The sequence below is a fragment of the Juglans regia genome, chromosome 11 (assembly GCF_001411555.2).
Source record: "Juglans regia cultivar Chandler chromosome 11, Walnut 2.0, whole genome shotgun sequence".
Classification (NCBI taxonomy): Eukaryota; Viridiplantae; Streptophyta; class Magnoliopsida; order Fagales; family Juglandaceae; genus Juglans; species Juglans regia.
Genome location: NC_049911.1, coordinates 15,885,165 through 15,905,734, shown reverse-complemented (window position 1 = coordinate 15,905,734; position 20,570 = coordinate 15,885,165). Strand labels below are relative to the sequence as shown.

At 34.6% G+C, this 20,570-nt stretch overlaps 1 non-coding gene across 1 annotated transcript; it reads left to right on the top strand.

Annotated features, from left to right (window-relative positions):
* The first annotated feature begins 19,523 nt into the window (after positions 1-19,523).
* LOC118343893 lies at positions 19,524-19,630 on the top strand. The gene has a single exon (XR_004797680.1). It is a non-coding gene; the product is annotated as a small nucleolar RNA R71 (small nucleolar RNA).
* Positions 19,631-20,570: the final 940 nt, after the last annotated feature.

Here is a 20,570-nt window from a genome sequence, read left to right as displayed (position 1 = left end):
ATTGCAAAACCTTTAAAAAACCATTTTTGTGATTGGAGAAAGATGATGATTCTTTTTTTCGTTATTGTCGTAGTGTGAACTTGAGCCCCCCAAACCCTAGTGATTGGGAGAGAGTTAGAGTGTTGATAAAGTTTTTGAAGATTTTTTATGATGTTCTGGCTCTTTGTATGTCACATTTAATACATATTTCTAGGAGTTTTGTGGCATCTAATCACATTTGTAAAAACATATTTGTAAAAAATGAGTCAAACTAATTATGCAATGTTTAAATGTATGGCGGCGAATATGAAGATCAAGTATGAAAAATATTGGGGATCAATTGAAAAGACTAACTTGATGATATTTATTGTCGTTGTCCTTGATCCAATATGCAAATTTAGTCTTTTACATTTTTGGTTCAAAAAAATATATGGTGGTAATTCAGTCGAAGAAATTATTGCAAAAATAAAACAATTGATAATTGACATTTACGGAGTGTATAGTCTTGTGTATGGGAGTTCAAGTCGAGATTCCTATTCTGAGCCTCATTCTTTAATTGATCCTAGTATGATTGATTCTGATTCTTAATAGAGTCTTTGGGTTGAGTATTAACAAGAAATTATTGAATCTAATTTGATGAACAAATCGGAGATCGATCAGTACTTGGAACATGGTTGTGAGGCACGAGCTCCAAATTTTGATATTTTAGATTGGTAGAAGATCAATGAAGCAAAGTATCCTACTTGCCAATGGCCATTCCCGTTTCTACTGTTTCTTCTGAATTAGCCTTCAGTGCAGGAGGTCATGTGCTTGACCCATTTCATAGTTCACTATCTCCAAGAATAGTCAAGGCACTCGTTTGTATACAAAATTGGTTGAAGGATCCAATACCTATTAATCTTCGTGTCTCCTTCAATAATATTGAAAGCTTTGAGGTGAAATTGGGTAATGAACTTCTTTCTTATTTACATATTTATTAAACTTTTTCATAATGTTTATTTTTATATCATTTAATAATCATCATGTGTTTTTTTAGAGTCTGATCCAAAATCAAGCTCTACTTATGTTGATGAGGAGTAACTCAAGACTTATGGTCTACATGATGGTATGATTTTCATTTCACTCATTTGTTAGAGAAACTAAACCATTTTGATGTTGACTTTAATTATTTGATGTGCTATTATTAATTTGGTGTTGACTTTTTCATAATGGCAGATATGGAGGAAAAAATGGGAAGTTGCTATAATTTCTCAGGTTTTTGGTGTTTACAGCTTGATGTCATCTATGTTGAAAATGGAAAAAAAGGTTAGCAATATCGATGCTTTATTATTTCCTCAATTTTTTGAAATCATTTTCTCCACCTCAACTTTGTTTACTAGCATTCTAGTTGAAGATTGATCCAGATACACATGATTCCTAATATTGCTGCAAAATTATTATTTGATTTTGATTTGCAATTCTTTACTAATATTTGTTTTTGCCAAATGTCCATCTTTTTATGAACACTTGATTTTTTATGAATTTCACTTTTGCTGCTTATGGATTTTATCATGATGTTATGAACATATTTGTAGAAGAGAACTGCTACATACACAAAAAAATTACATAAAAATAAATCTATAAACTGATGTGGTTTCATTGTGTTAAGGACGTGCTTCACACCATCAATCGCACGGATGCCATTTGCATCAATGAAGAGACGTTGCTGGTCGTCTTGTGTAAACTTCGATGCTTAAGTCAGTAACTACATGAGAATAAGTATATAAAAATAGAGATGAAGATAATGTTACCTTTACCGAGTTATTTATAGAAAGACGTGGCGTGATGGAGATTAACTCTAATCACCAATCCTCTGTGCTTATCCTTTGTGATTCCTTATTTAAATGGAGAAGATGTCTCATGTTTTGTAGGAGTTATATCACTCAGGATATTTATATCCAGTTCTGGGCCTCATCCTAGTTCTTTGGGGTTATCTCATCCGTAGTTATGGTTACGAGTCTTCTATCCATATGGCTCTTAGCCTTAAACCATCAATAAGTCTCCCTGGACTTATGGATGGGCTTGAAACCCAGGGGTCTGAACGTCCCCTCTAGTGACCTCGCTAATTTCCTTTATGCTAGTACATGGGAAATTAAACAACTATACTTTCCTTTCTTTCTTTTATTGGTTACTTACCCCGCTGGTCTATTTGTATTAATTCACTATTTTCCCTCTTTTGACAATACCCGTGCTAAGTGGGGTGCACCAGCTTCCACCCTTTCTTTTTTAGGAAAGACATGGCTCCATAACTGTTCCTGCTCATTTAATGGGTTTTCGAAAAGAGCTGTAACTACGGGCACAACCAAACCTTTCGAATCCCCAAGGTGTAATACCCGAGTCGTACTACGTAGGTCCTTACGTTATTTTATTAATTCTTTAAATTAAATATTTTGAGATAAAGATTTTTATTACTTTTAAATATTAATTTTAAGATGAGTATGCTTTATTTTAAAATATGATTTATTAAAATAAATCAAGTGTATTATTTTTAAGACTTTGAAATATTTTTCCTTAAACCCTTTAATTTTATTCATTTAAGAAATAGGCCAATTATTCTCCACCATTAGATTGGTAAGTGAAAAGCATCCTTGAGGTGGATAGATCTCCACCATCCATTTGGTTCCTTCTGTTTGAAGGAGAAAACAAAGACTAAAATGTCATTTTCTCTCCTCCAAGCTTACGTAGGAAGCAAGCAAAAAGAAAAAACAAAAACAAAAACAAAAACTATCCTAAGGCATTCTACTTCTACCCGTCAGTCAACACCCATGGAAAGTATAAAATTTCATCTCCTTTTCAAGCAAGCTAAAGCCAACGCACCTTCATCCCTTTCCTTCCTCTTTCCTTTTCATCTTCAAGAAAGCAAGTTCCTCTCATCTCCTTCAAGCCTGTGACTCCATAGCATGGGAAAAAGGAAAAATATTTTTCTCTCATCCTCTCCAAGCCATACGAGTATACTCTCTCCATACCCATTTTCGGTTTTGTTTCAAAGTTTGGAACTAAAACTTGATTTCATCTTCCAAATGGTGAAATATTGAAGGTAATAGACTTTTAATTTATTCCCTAATATGATTTACATGTGGGTTTCAAATTTCACCATTTTTCTTACCTATAATGTTTCGGTTTTGGGGTTAAAACAGTTCTATCATTTTGGCTCTTCATTCACACGGCTATACCACTATTTGGTCCGCTATCTTGCCTCTTGAAATTAGCGAAGAACTTAAGGTAAAAATCTTAATTTGACTCATTTGTTTTTAGTGTGATTTTGGAAGCCAACTAAGTTGTTTTAGCTTGTGTTTTAATGTAGTTAATTTCCTATATTGCAAATAAATATGTATGCCATGTTTGGGCTCAAACCGAATGGTATTATAGTTGTTTTGCTATGTATTTTCCTATATTTCGAAAATGTTATGTTGTTATCAAACTTTGGTTTAATCATAGGTGTTGATTAAAGTGATTTTAAATTATATATGTTGGTATCACGTGCCTTGTGTTGAGGTTTGGTTGGTAATCTATTTTTTAGGATGCTAGAGATTTGGTTTAAAGGTTTTGCTTGTTTCTATAATTTTATATCTTGCTCTTCAAAGGTATTAAGTGGGTAAAGCATAAGCTTAAGTGTTTAAAGGTTTTAAAGTTGCTTAATGGGTAACTTTGCTATATTTTATGTTATGTTTAATTTTCATGGGATATGCAAGTTAAACTAGAAAATATTTCTTAGGTGAATAGATTATAGCTTAGTTAGCTTAGATATAAGAGATTAATTGCGCATGATGTATTAGGATATGTAAAGCTGTCCAAGTATTTCCTAAGTCCATGCCATGCCATGTCTTGATGTAAAAATAGCTCATTTATGTTCCCTTATTTGGTTAAATTCTACCAAACACAAGAGTCCAAAATATTGACAAGCTAACATTTTTATAATGATGGACCACAAGTTGATTTAAAGGGCATGATTCCTAAGCTTGTTAGCCTACTTGAGATGCCTAAATCTATTTTAAAGCCCATTGTTGAGAATTTCCAGATTTTATTTCCTAATGTCTATAATCCAAAGTGAACTTGAACCAAAGATGCCTTACTTGAAACCTATGAATTCTTAACTACTCTTCATATAAGCTTTTAAAATAGCCATTTCATGGACAACTAGCATTTATTAATATTTAAGTTATTTCTCTTGTAAGTTGAGGTGAGGAGTAGTCATTTGGATTAATGCTAAGCATGGAAGGGATATTAGATCGTAATATCATGGCTTTCTCTTTTAAAGGGAGGGCTAAAGAATATTATATGGGTATTAACACGCTTATGCTATTTATTGAAATAGGACCTATATTGAAGTTGGAAGTATCGAGGAGCATAGAGGTAAGTAGCTATGACAATGCTCCTTACACAAAACTCTCTTATGAAAGAATGTCTCTCTCTCTTTCCAAATGTTCTTCTAAAGAAATAGTAAATGTATATAGTATGTACAAGCCCTTTCTTGACAGCCCCTATTAAGCACTTTATCGATTATAATTGTGTGTATGTGTATAAGGTAATGCTTGCACGTAGGTTCTAAGTCATGAGTTTTCCATACATGCTCTCTCAATAAACTTATTGATTATTCCTATATGTAGTATAGCATGAAAATGTATTTTGTCCATAAAAATACATGTACATCGGAGTAAGAAAGATGATGAAAGTGTTTTGATTGCAAATGAAAGGAAATGAATGTCTCATGCCTTATGCTTCAAGTGATGCTTCAAGTGATGCTTTAAATGAATTTTAAAATGTCCCTATGAACGGATACTTTAAATGACGCGAAGAAAGTGTTTTAAAATGTCCCTATGAACTCATGCTTTAAATAACGTGAAGAAAGAGTTTTAAAATGTCCATATGAACTGATGTTTTATGGATGCCATGAAAGATGATATCTAAGCTCATGCTTTTAAATGATGTTCTTTCATGAAGATTGCAATGCCGAGTAGGTAATACTGGTAGTGCACCCAGTGCTGCCCCCTGACTGAAAGGGATTCCCAACCTGTGACCACGGGCGGAATCCAAATCCAAAGGAAGACTGCTAATCCAAACACACGGAGCGTAATAGTGTGTACCGGCCAATGAAAGTGAAACATGAAAAGCATGGTTATTTCTTAAAATGTTATACATGAAAGCATAGTTATTCCCTAAAATGTTTATGCATGAAAGTATGGCTTACCTTAAACTGTTATGCATGAAAGCATTGTCAAGAATTAGCAAAATGTTTATGTATGCTTGTTTTCAAAGGAAAAAAAAGAATAGATGCCTAGTATGTTCACTGCATGGTATACTACTGAATGAGTATTCGACTCACTTTTGATTTAAATGTTTTAAACGTCCAGTTAATGATGAAAAGGCTGGGGAGCAAGGCATTACTGCAGAGGGAGAGGCAGACTCTTAGTGTCTTCCTTGTTGGTTCGACTTTACATGGATGATGGGTTATGTTTATGGGTGTTACTTTTATGTTGGGACAGAGTCTCTTTCTAACTAGAACAATTATGTTTTTATGAACATATGAAGGACTCTGAGAGTCTTTTATGGATGAATGTTCGAATAGAATGTCTATTAGGCTTTTCCTTTATTAAATCATAAATTTAAAGTACACGTGTGTCATGTTCATGCTGATCTCATGTTATTAGAAAAGGAAAGAAAAGAAATGAAAGAAAGAAAGAAAAGGACAGACACGTACATCGCGACCCCACACTTCCCGGGGTGGGGTTGTGACACAAGGACCCTCATGATTACCTTTCTTGGGCGTGCTTCACACGATTTTTCACCTCCCGTCACCACTTTCTTTACTTTTCTTTGCTCTTTCGTCTCCATCATCTTCCTTCGTATTCCCTTTGCTCTTTTCTTCAAGTTCCCTCGCACTCCTCTCTGTTTTCTTTGCATCTCCTTTCTTCAAGACATTTGTAATGGCTAGTCGTAGTCCTGCCAAGAAGGTGACCAAACAAAAGCCCGAATCTTCTCTCTCTCGTCAACCCACTTCCTTTGATGGGTATTCGTGGCGCTCGGTTTTGGATGTGGAAGATCTCGTTGAACTGAGGGAATCCTTTCGCAATCTCGAGTCGGTTGACATGAATGTCCCGGAAAGGAGGTGTGTTGATCAGTGTAAAACTGTAAGTGCACAATATCATAGTTTTACAGTAAAGTGATGAGAAGAGTATCATGCTAAGAGATTGGTAACTTTGACAAGTACTGAAATAATACTAATCTCGATTTTATTTAGAAAAGTCACTACGATTTTTATAATTGCAATTCAAAATGAAATCAACTCAAAGAAGATATTCAAAGGAAATGAAATATATTGTTTAATGATTGAATCAATGAGAAAAAGAACTTCTAGGAAACCGATTTTACCTAATTTTTCACTATGTTTTTCTCATATAACTAATTGAAATTAATTCTCTGTTTGTTAGCAAATTCTTTAAAGTAATCCAAAAGCCTCTTTTGATAGTCAATTGGATTTATTCTTGATCATCATTTTACACAAGAGTATGCAAATTAATAAAACAAGAAAGCATTAAGACCATCAATTTTAATACTGCATAGGTTCATATAAGTCTTTCGATTTCTCAATTTACCTATGCTGAAATATCCAAGTTGTATCCTGTAATTCCCTCTTTCGATAGCAAATTACAAGATCAAAATCATCTAATTAATGGCCAGTCAATTAGAAGCAATAAGTTCAGACTAAATCAAACAAACATAAAAGAGAATTACTTCAAATTAGCATAGAAGAACAAGCATAGTTTGAAACTACATTACATCATTTTCCTATAATAAAGAAAATTTAGTTCATACTAAAATTTAAATTTGACATAAACGAATTCACCATAATTTTCAGTTGAAAGTAAAGAAAATCGAAACTCCCCGTCATTCTCAGCGACCACAAATTTTTACCCAAATTTTCAGCCTCCCACCTTTTTCATTCAGCCACCTCCGTTCTTGTAGTCTTTTCAAATTTTCTACCACTTCTCCGCTTTTTTTTTTCCACACTTTGATCAAATAGGGCATAATTTCATTTGAGCTAACTTTCTATTTAAATGTAGATTTCCACCAAAGTATTTTCTCAAACGTTTAAAAGTAAATCATGGTTTTTTAGGCTTAGAACAAGAATGGTTGATCTAGTTAAAAGAATAAATAATGACTTATGTAAAATAAGGCTCAAGGGAGTTAAGTGTGGAAAATACACCATGCAATGATGGCATGATAACTAGGACAGTTGGAAAAGCTTTTTGGTTATGACAAAAAAATGCCTAAATCATTTCTCTAATATTTGGTATCAACTAGAATTTCACCTCAAGAATCCATCAACAGATTCTAGAGCAAAGCAAGATTGAATTCCCTAACCCAGTTAATTCAACTCATTCTCTTCATAAGCAAAATGGAATAAAAAAATGACTATGTGCTCAATTATTGACTCGGTCTAAAATGTGTTTCCAAGTGTAAAAGTGTCAAGTTGTATCAAAGATAAGTCCACTATCGTAATCCACAGATACAAAGGGTTATCAAAGCATTTAAAGTATGATAATGTATGAGACGTGTAAATAAATAAAATGAAGTATAAAATTCTTTCTTTTTTGTATTTTTTTTATGTATAAACAATGGGCAAAATGGATTTTAATATATTCACAAAGAAAGATTTAATAAAAACGGAATATATGGTTGTGCTTTGAGGATCTCGGTTTTTGTAAATCTTAAAAAGATGGATTAAATCATAAAAGGAATAGCTGCTGAAAATTTAATATTCTAAATGATGAAAAACTATAATTCCAATTCCTACAAGTAATAAACAGAATTTTTAATATAAAGCTGAAAATAACAGTTCCATAGAAATGATTTAACAAAGACTTTGGTCACGGTTTTAGGCTTCCTTTGTTCCTACACTCCACAAGAATTTTGGGCACTACTTATCTTGCATTAACCCAATCAAGGAATTAACATATCATAGATTAAAAACAGTATACACCCAAAGTATATGTGCCGGTTCTTAACACAAAATATCCTTACTAAAGTATCAACCGATCTCACTATAACATTTGGCTAATAGAAACCTTGATTAATTCAAGGGTCTGTTGTGCCTCATGTCAACAACAGAACAAGAATAAGAACAAGAGAATCTATCCAACTTTCTATTTCCCAAAATCTGGTCTCAAACACAACAAGGTAAGAAACTTGTAATCTGCAGAAGTCTAGCAAAAATGCAGATAAAAAAAAGTGTTTACCGCAACCCAAGTTGTAAAACTTAGCCAATCATCCTCATAAAACAATAGAAAGCTCAAAAGAAAATAAACCTTAAAATGCCAAAATCGCCTCTCAGAATCAAAGTAGGAAAATAAAATAATAATGGAATGTTCTGTAAAATAAAAACTAGCTTATATATATATATATATATATGAAGAATTGACCCTATTTGTGCGAATCCTCTGCCCGTAACTGCCTGCACGTCCCAGCTGCAGCAACCCAAAACGTGTGCAGCAGCTGCTTCTCCTTTTCGTTCGTTCCACTCCCAAAACGCTACACATCAACATGAGGCGTGGGACTCATTAAAATTAACTCCTGAAGAGTGAGACGTGAGGCATTCAGCTATGAGGCTTGCCGCCCGTGGTCTTTCATTAGACCTCTTCTCAAATATTTGTTCCTAGTCCAGGGCCCTTCATGCATGGGCTTCAGCTTTGGAGAACAAACCTTCTTCAAACTGTCACTCCTCCAGTCGCTTGCACCTGCAAGTTTGCATGGGCTTCAGCTCTTGTATTGGGCCAAGACGCAATTGTAAGTCCACTTAAAAATCAGCCCCACAACATATTGCATCTATATTTAAATAGATGTAAAATATTATTTCACTTGCCAAACAAAGTTAATCCTCATTATTTAATTAATACTCTTATTTTAACACATAAAGCTCTTTTAACCCAAGATATTTAAGAATATTAATACCACATAATTGATCATTAATCACAACCCCAACTACTTTTTTTCTAGTCTCTAGCAAATTAAGTGAATGAAATCATACAAAAGGGAGGTTACCAAATAAATTTGAAAATCACATGCCATGAAATAAACTTGTTGAGTTTAAGAACACTGGAGATAGATTAATCTGAATTTTTGGATCAACTGAAAGATTTATACACCATTTAGTTAATCAACCAATGGAATTAAATGTAACAAAGTTTGCTTTCTTGCAAGTGCATGGGAACAAGTTTAGAATTCCAAGATCGACTATCAAAAGGCATTAACATTTTCAATCACAACAACTAATCTGAGATAACCACATAGTCTTATTCTAATTCAAAACCATTGTAGTGGCGGCTTTTACGCTATTACACTTTAAAAGGCACATACTCTTTTATTTAGTATGGACCCCAGTAATGGGCAACCATTTCCAATACACAACTGTAAATCATGTGTGAAAATTTTCTTATTTCACTTCCCTCTTTTATTTTCTTTTTTTGTTTTTTTTTTTTTTGGCATCCCTGGCTTGTCCCTTTTCTCATTTAATACACTTCTGATTTCTTCCTAAGCCATTAGGGTATGGTTCATTAGAGTCTCAAATAACAAAAGTGTAAATCAACAAATAATGACCCAAAGTAGTCTTTCTAAGCATTATCGGCATGTGTTGTATGTTTTAGCAAAAATTTTGACATCTTTCCCTTGGTTTAATAACTAAATAAAATGGATAAGTCCCTCTTTTGACCTATACTCAGATTTGCACTACATTCCACATGTTCCGTGACCTCAACAAATCATTATTTATTTCACTTTCCAGCTTGTAAAATTTAGAAATGGGGATTTTAATCTGCTTTGAACTCATTACCAACACTCCCCCAAGGTGGACTAACATATGTCTAACACATGCAAATAGAAAAATAAATTCTCCTCCACATCCCCAACTAGATTGTAACATTGTCCTCAATGATGCAAGAGAAATGAATGAATTTACACAAAGAGAGCAGTTAAGGGGCAAAACATCTAACAGCTGAACCAAGTAGTTGAAGAAAAATTGAAGGAAAGAGGAAAAGGAAGTATCTGGGCAGCTTTGAAAGGAATGCAGCCAAAATAAAAATAAATACTGAACAAAAGAAAACAAAGAAAAGAAATGGAAAAATCAAGGAACCATTAATTAGGATCAAGCAAATGTAGAGTAGATTCCACAGGTGCAAAGATAGAAATAAAAGGCTTGAGCCTTTGACCATTAACCTCAAAAATGTTACCATTGAGAGGATTTGTTATCTCTATAGCACCATGGGGAAAATAGTTTGTACCACATAAGGCCTAATCCACCAAGACCTTAACTTACCAGGGAACAAGTGTAACCGAGAATTGTACAATAACACTTGTTGATCAAGCTCAAAAGTCTTGCGTTGGATGTGTTTGTCATGAAAATTCTTCATTATTTCTTTGGACAACTTAGAGTTGTTGTAGGCATCCATCCTCAACTCATCCAACTCAGACAACTACAATTTCCTCACACAACCAGTTTCATCAATGTTAAAATTACATTGCTTAATGTCCCAATATGCTCTATATTCCAGCTCTACAGGCAATTGAAAAGCCTTACCATACACTAGTCTATATGGAGACATGCCCAAAATGGTTTTAAAGACTATTCTATAGGCCCACAAGGCATCAGAGAATCTCAAAGAAAAATCCTTCCTGTTTGGACTAATTGTTTTTTCAAGGATGTTTTTAATTTCCCTATTTGCTAGCTTAGCTTATCCATTGGTTTGAGGATGATAGGGAGTAGAGATTTTGTGGTGGATACCATACTTCTTCATTAAGGCCGAGAAATGATTGTTACAAAAATGGTTGTCATCATCAATGATTATAGCTTTAGGCATGACAAACCTTGCAAAAAATATTTTCTTTCAAAAATTTTAAAACAACTTGATGATCATTAGATTTGCAAGGGGCTGTCTTGACCCACTTAGAAACATAGTCAACAGCAAGCAAAATATATAAATAGCCATAAGAAGAAGCTAATGGGCCCATAAAATCTATTCCCCAACAATCATAAATTTCAATCACTAGTATGGGTTGCATGGGCATTAAATTTCTCCTAGTGATTCCTCCTAATTTGTGACAAGGTTCACAAGCTTTACAAAAATTAAAAGTATCCTTGAACATAGTTGGCCAATAAAATCTACTTTGAAGAATTTTAGCCACTATTTTGTGGGCTGAAAAATGGCCACCACAAGCTTCTGTATGGCAAAAAGTTAAAACACGAGAAATTTCATTACACACTTCTTAATGTTTTGATATGAATAGTACTTAAAGAGGTATAGATCATCAAAGAAAAAATACCTAGTTTCAAATTTCAGCCTCTTGATGTCCTGAGTAGTCCACTGAGGGGGAGTTTATCCTGTAACCAGAAAATTTACAAGGTCAGCATACCATGGTATAGTTTCAACTAAAAATAACTGTTTATTAGGAAAATAATAAAAAATTAAAGGAAATTGCTTAGAAACTTCATGTGTAAGGAGAGAAAGATGATCCGTCACCACATTTTCTACTCATTTTTTGTCTTTTATTGTGAGATCAAATTCTTGTAATAAGAGTATCCATCTTACCAGCCTCGGCTTGGTGTCTTTTTTTTTTATAATAAAAATTTCAGAGCTGCATGATCAGTGAATATTATGACAGGTGAACCGAGAAGATATGATCTAAACTTATCCAATGCAAAGACTATAGCTAGTAATTCTTTTTCTGTGGTGGAATAATTCTTTTGGGCAGCATTCAAAGTCTTACTAGCATAGTATATGACATATGGCATCTTATCTTTTCATTGTCCAAGTGTAGCCCCCACAACAAAGTTACTTGCATCACACATTAATTCAAAAGGAAGTGACCAATCTAGGGGTTGAATGATAGGTGCAGTGGTGAGAAATGTTTTCAGCTGATCAAAGCAATTTTGACACCCTTTGGTCCATTCAAACTTGACATCATGGATTAAAAGTTGACAAAGAGACTTAGAGATAAAGCTAAAATTCCTTATGAACCATCTATAAAAACCGGCATGCCCTAAAAAAGATTTAACACCTTTCACATTTTTAGGAGCAAACAAATTTGAAATCAAATCCATTTTAACTTTATCCACCTCTATGCCTCAAGGAGATACAATATGCCCCAAAACTATCATTTGTCTTACCATGAAATGACATTTTTTCCAATTTAATATAAATTGTTTTTCTTCGTACCTTTTCAAAATAGTTTGTAAATTTGCATCAAATATTTTCCCAAAAACTGAAAAATCATCCATGAAAACCTCAACAATGTCTTTGAAAAGTGGTCGAGACATTGCATAGCCCAAATGGCATTCTCTTGAAGGCAAAAGTACCAAAAGGACAAGTAAATGTGGTCTTCTCTTGAACCTCAGTGGCTATTTCTATTTGATGATAGCCATAGAAGCCATCTAAGAAATAATAATATTCATGTCTCACCACTTTTTCTAAAATCTGGTCAAGGAAAGGCAAGGGAAAATGGTCCTTTCTAGAGGCGGTATTTAATTTCCTGTAGTCTACACACATTCTCCAACCTGTGGTCTCTCTAGTAGGCTCCAATTCTCCCTTGTTATTTTCCACCACAGTTACACTAGAGTTTTTGGAACAACTTGAATCGGGCTAACCCATTTGCTATCATCAATGGGATAGATGATGCCTATGCCTAAAGATTTCAAGACTTAATTTTTTACCATTTTTTTCATTGTGGGGTTTAGTCTCCTTTGCATCTTCCTAGAGGGTTTTGAATCCTCTTCCAAATATATCCTATGTGTGAAAATAAATGGACTTATGCCTTTGATGTCAGCAATGGACCAGCCAATGGCTGATTTGTGTTGTTCCAAAATTTTCAGCAATTTACTCTCTTGGTCAGGAGTAAAGAGTGTAGAAATCACCACTGAAAATGACTTTTCTGGCCCAAGGTAGGCTTATTTCAGCTCCAAGGGCAGTGGCTTTAATTCTAGCACTAGGGTCTTTTCATTGGAGGGCAGTGCCGAGGCTTGTAATGCTGGTAGTGGCTCAAAGTTAAGCTTCCACTGCATCTCATTTGAATTTCCTGCAGCACAAAGAGAGGAAAATTGATTAGTAGATTCCATTAAATCAATGGAGTCTTCTAAATCCTCCTAATGTTTATCACAATTGTAATTAAATAAAGAGTTTTCAGAAAGTAAGGATTCCACTGCATTGACTTCTTCAATGTCTTCAAGTTCTTGAGGTTGCCTGCACAAGTTAAAAATATTCAGTTCTAAAGTCATATTCCCAAAACTCAAACTTTAAAACACCACTCCTAAAATTAATTATTGCATTAAAAGTTGCTAGGAATGGTCTTCCTAAAATCACAGGTGGTGAAGAGTTTGAGTGGGATGACAACTTCATATGCAATACCACAAAATCCACAGGGTAATAGAATTTATCTACTTGGACCAAGATGTCGTCAACAATACCCTTAGGAATTTTTATGGATCTATCGGCAAGCTGCAAAATGATGGAAGTGGCATTTAATTCCCCTAGCCCCAATTGTTCATACACACTATAAGGTAGCAAATTAACCCCCGCACCTAAGTCTAGCAAGACCTGACCAATCTTAGAATTTCCAATGACACATGAAATAGTAGGTGATCCAGGGTCCTTGTACTTAGGTGGTGTGTGATTTTGAATAATGACACTAACTTGCTCAGTGAGAAAAACCTTTTCCTGCACATTTAGTTTGTATTTCACAGTGCATAAATCCTTTAGAAACTTGGCATAAGTAGGAATTTGTTTAATAGTATCAAGAAGTGGAATGTTAATCTTAACTTGCTTAAAAGTTTCTAGGATTTCAGCATACTGTTTTTCTTTATGCAAAGAAAGCAAACGATGTGGAAAAGGTGCAGGTATGAGACATGTATCATTATTTGGATCTAAAGTGCTTGACTCACCACTAACTAAAGGAGGATTAGCTTTTTTACCTGAATTTCCTGCACTATGAGCAGGGATATTCACAAGTTTATCATTCCTCAAACTTGTAATGGCTTTCACTGATTTCACATTGGCCCCTTCACCATTATTCTTGAGATGGTTGACCTTGCCCTTGTGGATTGGGTTGAGAATGAGATGAGAATTTGCCCTTCTCTCGGTTACTTAGAGTAGTGGTTACTCTAGTGAGGGTCCCTCTGATATCGTTGATGGCCTGGGCATTTTGGTTGTTGATCGTGGTCTAACGTTGCACAAACTGTTGAAGGCTAACAGTTATTTGCTGAATGGAGTCTTTCACTCCCTTTTTCTGCATTGGAGGGGGCTGATTTGCAAAATAAGAAGGTCCCGAGCCTTGGCCACCTGCTGCATAAGGGGTGTACTGACTTTGTCCTTATGTAGATGGCCCACATTATTCATTTTTCTAGCTGAAATTTGGATGATTTCTCCAACTTGCGTTGTAAGTATTAGAATAAGGTCCAGAAAAATTCTTAAAAATCATATGCATAGGGTTGGATTGATTAAGCAAAACTTCCTAAAAGCAGGAATTGCTGGGCATGCATTAGTCACATGCCCTGGATCCTCACATATGTTGCATTTTTCAGAAATTGATAGTAAAACATGCATTTCATTGACTTTCTTAAGTTCTAAAGACTCTAACTTTTTAGACATTAATGCAAGCCTAGCATGTAAATCATCAGATTCTTTAAAGTGATATTTACCACCCCCTAACACATTTTTTATTTTTTGATCTATCATACAAGTCAAAAACATCCCAAGATTGGGCATTTTTAGCCAAATAGTCAAAATATTCAAAGGCTTCCTTGGGGCCCTTTGTTGAAGAATTCACCATCGCACATGATTTCTACAAATTGCCTCATTTTTTGTTGTAAACTCTCATAGAAAAAGCTTATGATCCTCCAATTCTCATATCCATGATGAGGGCATGCATTTAAAAGGTTTTTTAATCGTTCCCAACAATGACAAAATGTTTCCACATCCTTTTGGGCAAAAATTCATGATTTGTCTTTTCAAGGCATTGGTTCTATGCATGGGAAAAAATTTCTTTAGAAATTCAGTTTGCATTTCTTGCCAAGTCCCAATGGATCTTTGTCTTAAGGAATTCCAACCATGTCTTAAAACAATTTTAATCTTATGACCTCTTAAGTGCATGTTCTATCCATAAATGTGGAACAAACTTCTTCAAACTCTTTGATATGCAAGTAGGGATTTTCGGATTCCATGCCAAGAAAATGTAAGAGCAATGGAATCATCCTGGGTTTAAAATTAAAAGCATTTGCATTAAGAGGCAAAATGATGCAAGAAGGGGTGCTAGTCCTAATAGGCTATAGATACTCTCTAAGTGTCTTGTTTTGATTTACCATTTCCCTATCATGATGTTCATCTTCAGCCATGATGCTATCAGTGTCGGATGATGCTTCAAGAGACAATGATGTAGAGTAAAAAGATGCCAATGATTCTGTCCTAACCAACCGAGTTGTTTGGTCTCTAGACCAACTAGTCATACACACAAGTGCAGAAAATCAAAGGTAATGAAAAATAAACAGAGAAAGGGCAAAAAGATCTAATATCACCCAAGCTGTGAAGAGGTTCACAGCTCCACAAACACCCTTTCAGTAGTAGATGAATGCTCTGATAAACACCAGTTTTCCTCGACAACGGCTCAAAAACTTGACTCGGTCTAAAATGTGCTTCCAAGTGTAGAAGTGTCAAGTTGTATCAAGGATAAGTCCAAAATTGTATTCCTTAGAGACAAAAGGCTATCAAAGCATTTAAAGTATGATAATGTACAAGAAGTGTAAAGAAATAAAATGAAGTACAAAATTCTTTCTATTTTGTATTTTTTTTTTATGTATGTATAAACAATGGGCAAAATGGATTTTAATATATTCACAAAGAAAGATTGAATGAAAATATAATATATGGTTGTGCTTTGAGGATCTCGGTTTTTGTAAATCTTAAAAAAATGCATTAAAACATAAAAAGAATAGCTGCTAAAAATTTAATATTCTAAACGATGAAAAAATGTAATTCCAATTCCTACAAGGAATAAACAGAACTTTTAATATAAAGCTGAAAATAACAGTTCCAAAGAAATGATTTAACAAAGACTTTGGTCACGGTTTTAGGCTTCCTTTGTTCCTACACTCCACAAGAATTTAGGGCACTACTTATCTTCCATTAACCCAATCAAGGAATTAACTTATCACAGATTAAAAACAGTAAACACCCAAAGTATATGTGCCGGTTCTTAACACAAAATATCCTTACTAAAGCATCAACCAATCTCACTATAACATTTGGCTAATAGAAACCTTGATTAATTCAAGGGTCTGTTGGGCCTCATGTCAACAACAAAACAAGAATAAGAACAAGAGAATCTATTCAACTTTCTATTTCCCAAAATCTAGTCTCAAACACAACAAGGTAAGAAACTTGTAATCTGCAGAAATCTAGCAAAAATGCAGATAAAAGAAAGTGTTTACCGCAAGCCAAGTTGTAAAACTTAGCCAATCATCCTCATAAAAAAATAGAAAGCTCAAAAGAAAATAAACCCTAAAATGCCAAAATCGCCTATCTGAATCAAAGTAGGAAAATAAAATAATAATGGAATGTTCTGTAAAATAAAAACTAGCTTATATATATATGAAGAATTGCCCATGTTTGTCCCAGCTACAGCTTCTCCTTTTTGTTTGTTCCAGTCCCAAAATGCTGTACATCAGCATGAGGCGTGGGACTCATTAAAATTAACTCTTGAACAGTGAGACGTGAGGCATTCAGCTATGAGGCTTGCCGCACATGGTCTTTCATTAGGTCTCTTCTCAAATATTTGTTGCAAGTCCAGGGGCCCTTCATGCATGGGCTTCAGCTTTGGAGAGCAAACCTTCTTCAATCTGTCACTCCTCCAGTCGTGTGCACCTGCAAGTTTGCATGGGCTTCATCTCTTGTCTTGGGCCAAGACTCAATTGTAAGTCCACTTAAAAATCAGCCTCACAACATATTGCATCTATATTTAATTAGATGTAAAATATTATTTCACTTGCCAAACAAAGTTAATTCACATTATCTAATGAATACTCTTATTTTAACACATAAATCTCTTTTAACCTATGATATTTAAGAGTATTAATACCACATAATTGATCATTAATCAATTATGTTCAAGGACAAAGATTTAAATCAAAGTAGCAACAAAACTCAGCCTGAAATAAAAGAAATGTTTGAAAAGTTTTCTCAGACCTATCCTCAATCACAAATTTTAGTCATAGAGAATTCATTCATACTCAAATACATGCATGGTAAGAGAATCTAACAACTCAAGACATCTAAAATCACAACTAAAATAAAATGAATATCAATCAAAAAAACCAAATGACTATAGGAGTTTACACCCCCAAACTTAAACTAAACAATGTCCTCATTGTAATTGAAAAGTGAGAAAGATTGAAGAAAAGAAAGGAACTAGGGGGTTTCATGGTGAATCAGCCATAGTTTTCAATTTCAGCTCTTTATTCCTGCTAAACAAACCTGCATCAAAATCTAAATTATTCAAATTAAAAATAAAGGAATAAAATACAATTCTATGGGCTGCCTCCCATAAGAGCTTGTTTTAAAGTCTACAGTCATACTTTTCAATCTTTATCAATTAAGGTCTCCAAAAGGAATAAGTGCACATTTCCTCTTCACATGTTCTCCATAATAATGTTTCAATCTCTGACTGTTAACTCTAATATACTCCCTATCTTGTCCTTCAAATCATAGTTAAACTTCTTTGTGGTTTGCTGCATCTTTTTCTCAGAAAATGCATAATCTGGCTTTGCTACAATCGGCTCTAGCCTCCCCACTTCATTACTAAGTGATGTATGCTGCTGCAAAGATCGTTCTAGGTGATTGGCTGGTGCATCTCCTTTAAAGGCTTCTTCTACACATTGTTTAATGACATCTACCCAAAAGCAAGTGCTTGGCTCTTCTGGAAATCTCATGGCTTAGTAGATGTTGAACATAATCCCTTCCTTGTTCACTCTCAATGTTAATTCACCATTTTGAACATCAAATAAAGCCCTTCTCGTAGCTAAGAATGGTTGGCCAAGAATCAATGAGAGTTCTTCGTCTTCCTCCATATCTAACACCACAAAATCAGTTGGAAAAATAAATTTATCCACCTTTACCAATACGTCTTCTATGATTCCACGTGGATACTTGATGGATTGATCTGCTAGTTGCAAAGAAATGGTTGTTTGTTTCATCTCTCCAAGTCCTAATTTTCTGCAAATAGAACGTGGCATAAGATTAATACTAGCACCAAGATCACATAAAACTTTATCAAAAAATGAATTTTCAATAGTGCATGGCAAAGTGAAATTCCCCTGATCTTTTAATTTTTGAGACAATTTCTTTTGAAGAATAGCAATGCTTCTTCAAAAAGCTTTACTGTTTTGAACTCCTCCAACCTTCTATTCTTCGAAATGATGTCTTTAGGAATTTGACATAATTTGGCATTTGTTCCAAAGCATCTGCAAAAAGAATATTTATGTGAATTTTCTTTAAACTATCCAAAAATTTAGAAAATTGCTTATCTAATTTTTGTTTTTGGAAACGTTGAGGATGAGGATGTGGAGTAGGGAGAATAGGAGGATTGCCAGGAAATGAAATTGTTGGAGGCTTGTCAGTCTCTCTTGGTGTATCGTCCTCTTCTTCTACTTTATTCTTGTTTTGGCCATTGTTTGTAGTTGTAGGGGTGGACTTGGTTTCCTTTGATGGTGACCTCTCAATTTCTCTTCCACTCTTAAGTGTGATAGCCTTGCATTTCTCCCTTGGATTCACTTATGTGTTGATAGGAAAATTTACTATTTGTTGGCATTGATAGTTGTGGCAAGTTGCCTAATTTGCACTTCCAGATTCTTTATAGAGGCTCCCATGTTGCTACAATGAGTCTCAATGTTGTCCAACCGTGAGTTAGTCTTTTTAAACCTTGCATTTGTCTCCTCAACAAGGGAAACCATGCCATCCTCAAGTGACATCTTCTTCTCGCTTGGTTGACTATCAAATCCTGGAGGAGGTTGCAGCACATTCTTTGTACTTCTATAAAACAAATTCTCATGATTTCGAAGCCTTTGATGGTAGTAATTTTGCATAGGATTACCACAATAGTTGTAGTTTTGATTGTTGATGTATTGATCTTGTTCTTGACCCGCTTCATTACTCGGAACTGTCATATTTGTAGCTGCAACATATTCTGCACTTTGTGGTATCCTTTGGGTTGTCTAAGTGGAAATTTGATGGGATTGAGAAGCAACTTGAGCTGAAAGGGCTGCTAACGGCTCCAATTCATGAATCCCCGCAACTTTCTTAGTCATAGTTCTTTTGGTTGGCCATTGATAGTTATTTGAGGCTATTTCTTCCAAAATAGAGGTAGCACCTTCAATTGTCTTTGACATCAAAGTTCCACCAGCAGCAGCATCAACTATGGTTCGACTTTGCCCATTTAACCCATTGTAGAACATCTAAAGCTGCAACCAATCCAGCAATCCATGCTGAGGGCAACATCAAATCAAATCTTTATACCTTTCCCATGCCTCATAGATTGATTTGAAATCATTTTGCTTGAATTGACCAATCTCTCTTCTGAGTTTGGCTGTTTTTGCAGGTGGAAAGAATTTAGCAAGAAACTTTTCAGCCTTGCCCTACTAGCTAGTAATACTTCCCAATTGTAGAGATTGTAGCCAACCTCTTGCCTTGTCCCACAAAGAAAAAGGAAACAATCTCAGTCTAATGGTGTCTTCAGTAACACCATTAATCTTTGCAGTGTCACAAATCTTCAAAAACTTCACCAAATGAATATTGATATTATCTAGTGGCGATCCACTGAATTGGGCTTGTTGCACCATGCTGATTAAGGCTGGTTTGAGCTCAAAATTGTTGGCATTAATGGTTTGACATCTTATACCCGAGTAGTTGTCATTCACAACTGGCCGTACATAATCTTTTAAGGTGCGTAGCTGTGCATCTTGTTGTCCGTCAGCCATGGCTAGTACTTTCTTTTTTCTTCGTGATCTATGAGTTCTTTCAATCTCCATATCAAAGGGAGTAATGTCATGATATCTAGCACGACGCAACGTCAAAACCACACCTGTAGAACAAAAAATAAAAATAAAAAAATTCTAAATTAAAACCAAGATTGCTTTGTATCAATATTGACAAAAATAAGAATAAATCAATCCCTGGCAACGGTGCCAAAAACTTGATCGGTGCAAAACTGCAAGCACATAGCATCATAATTTTATAGTAAAGTGATGAAAACAGTATCGTTCTCAGGGATTGCTAACCTACTTTGACAAATACTGAAATTATACTAATCATGATTTTATTTAGAAAAGTCACTAAGATTTTTGTAATTGCAATTTGAAATAAAATCAATTCAAAGAAAATATTCAAAGGAAATGAAAGCTATTGTTTAGTGATTGAATCAATGAGAAAAAGAACTTCTAGGAAACCGATTTCACCTAATCCCTCACTATGCTTTTCTCATCTAACTAATTGAAATTAATTCTCTGTTTGTTAGCAAATTCTTCA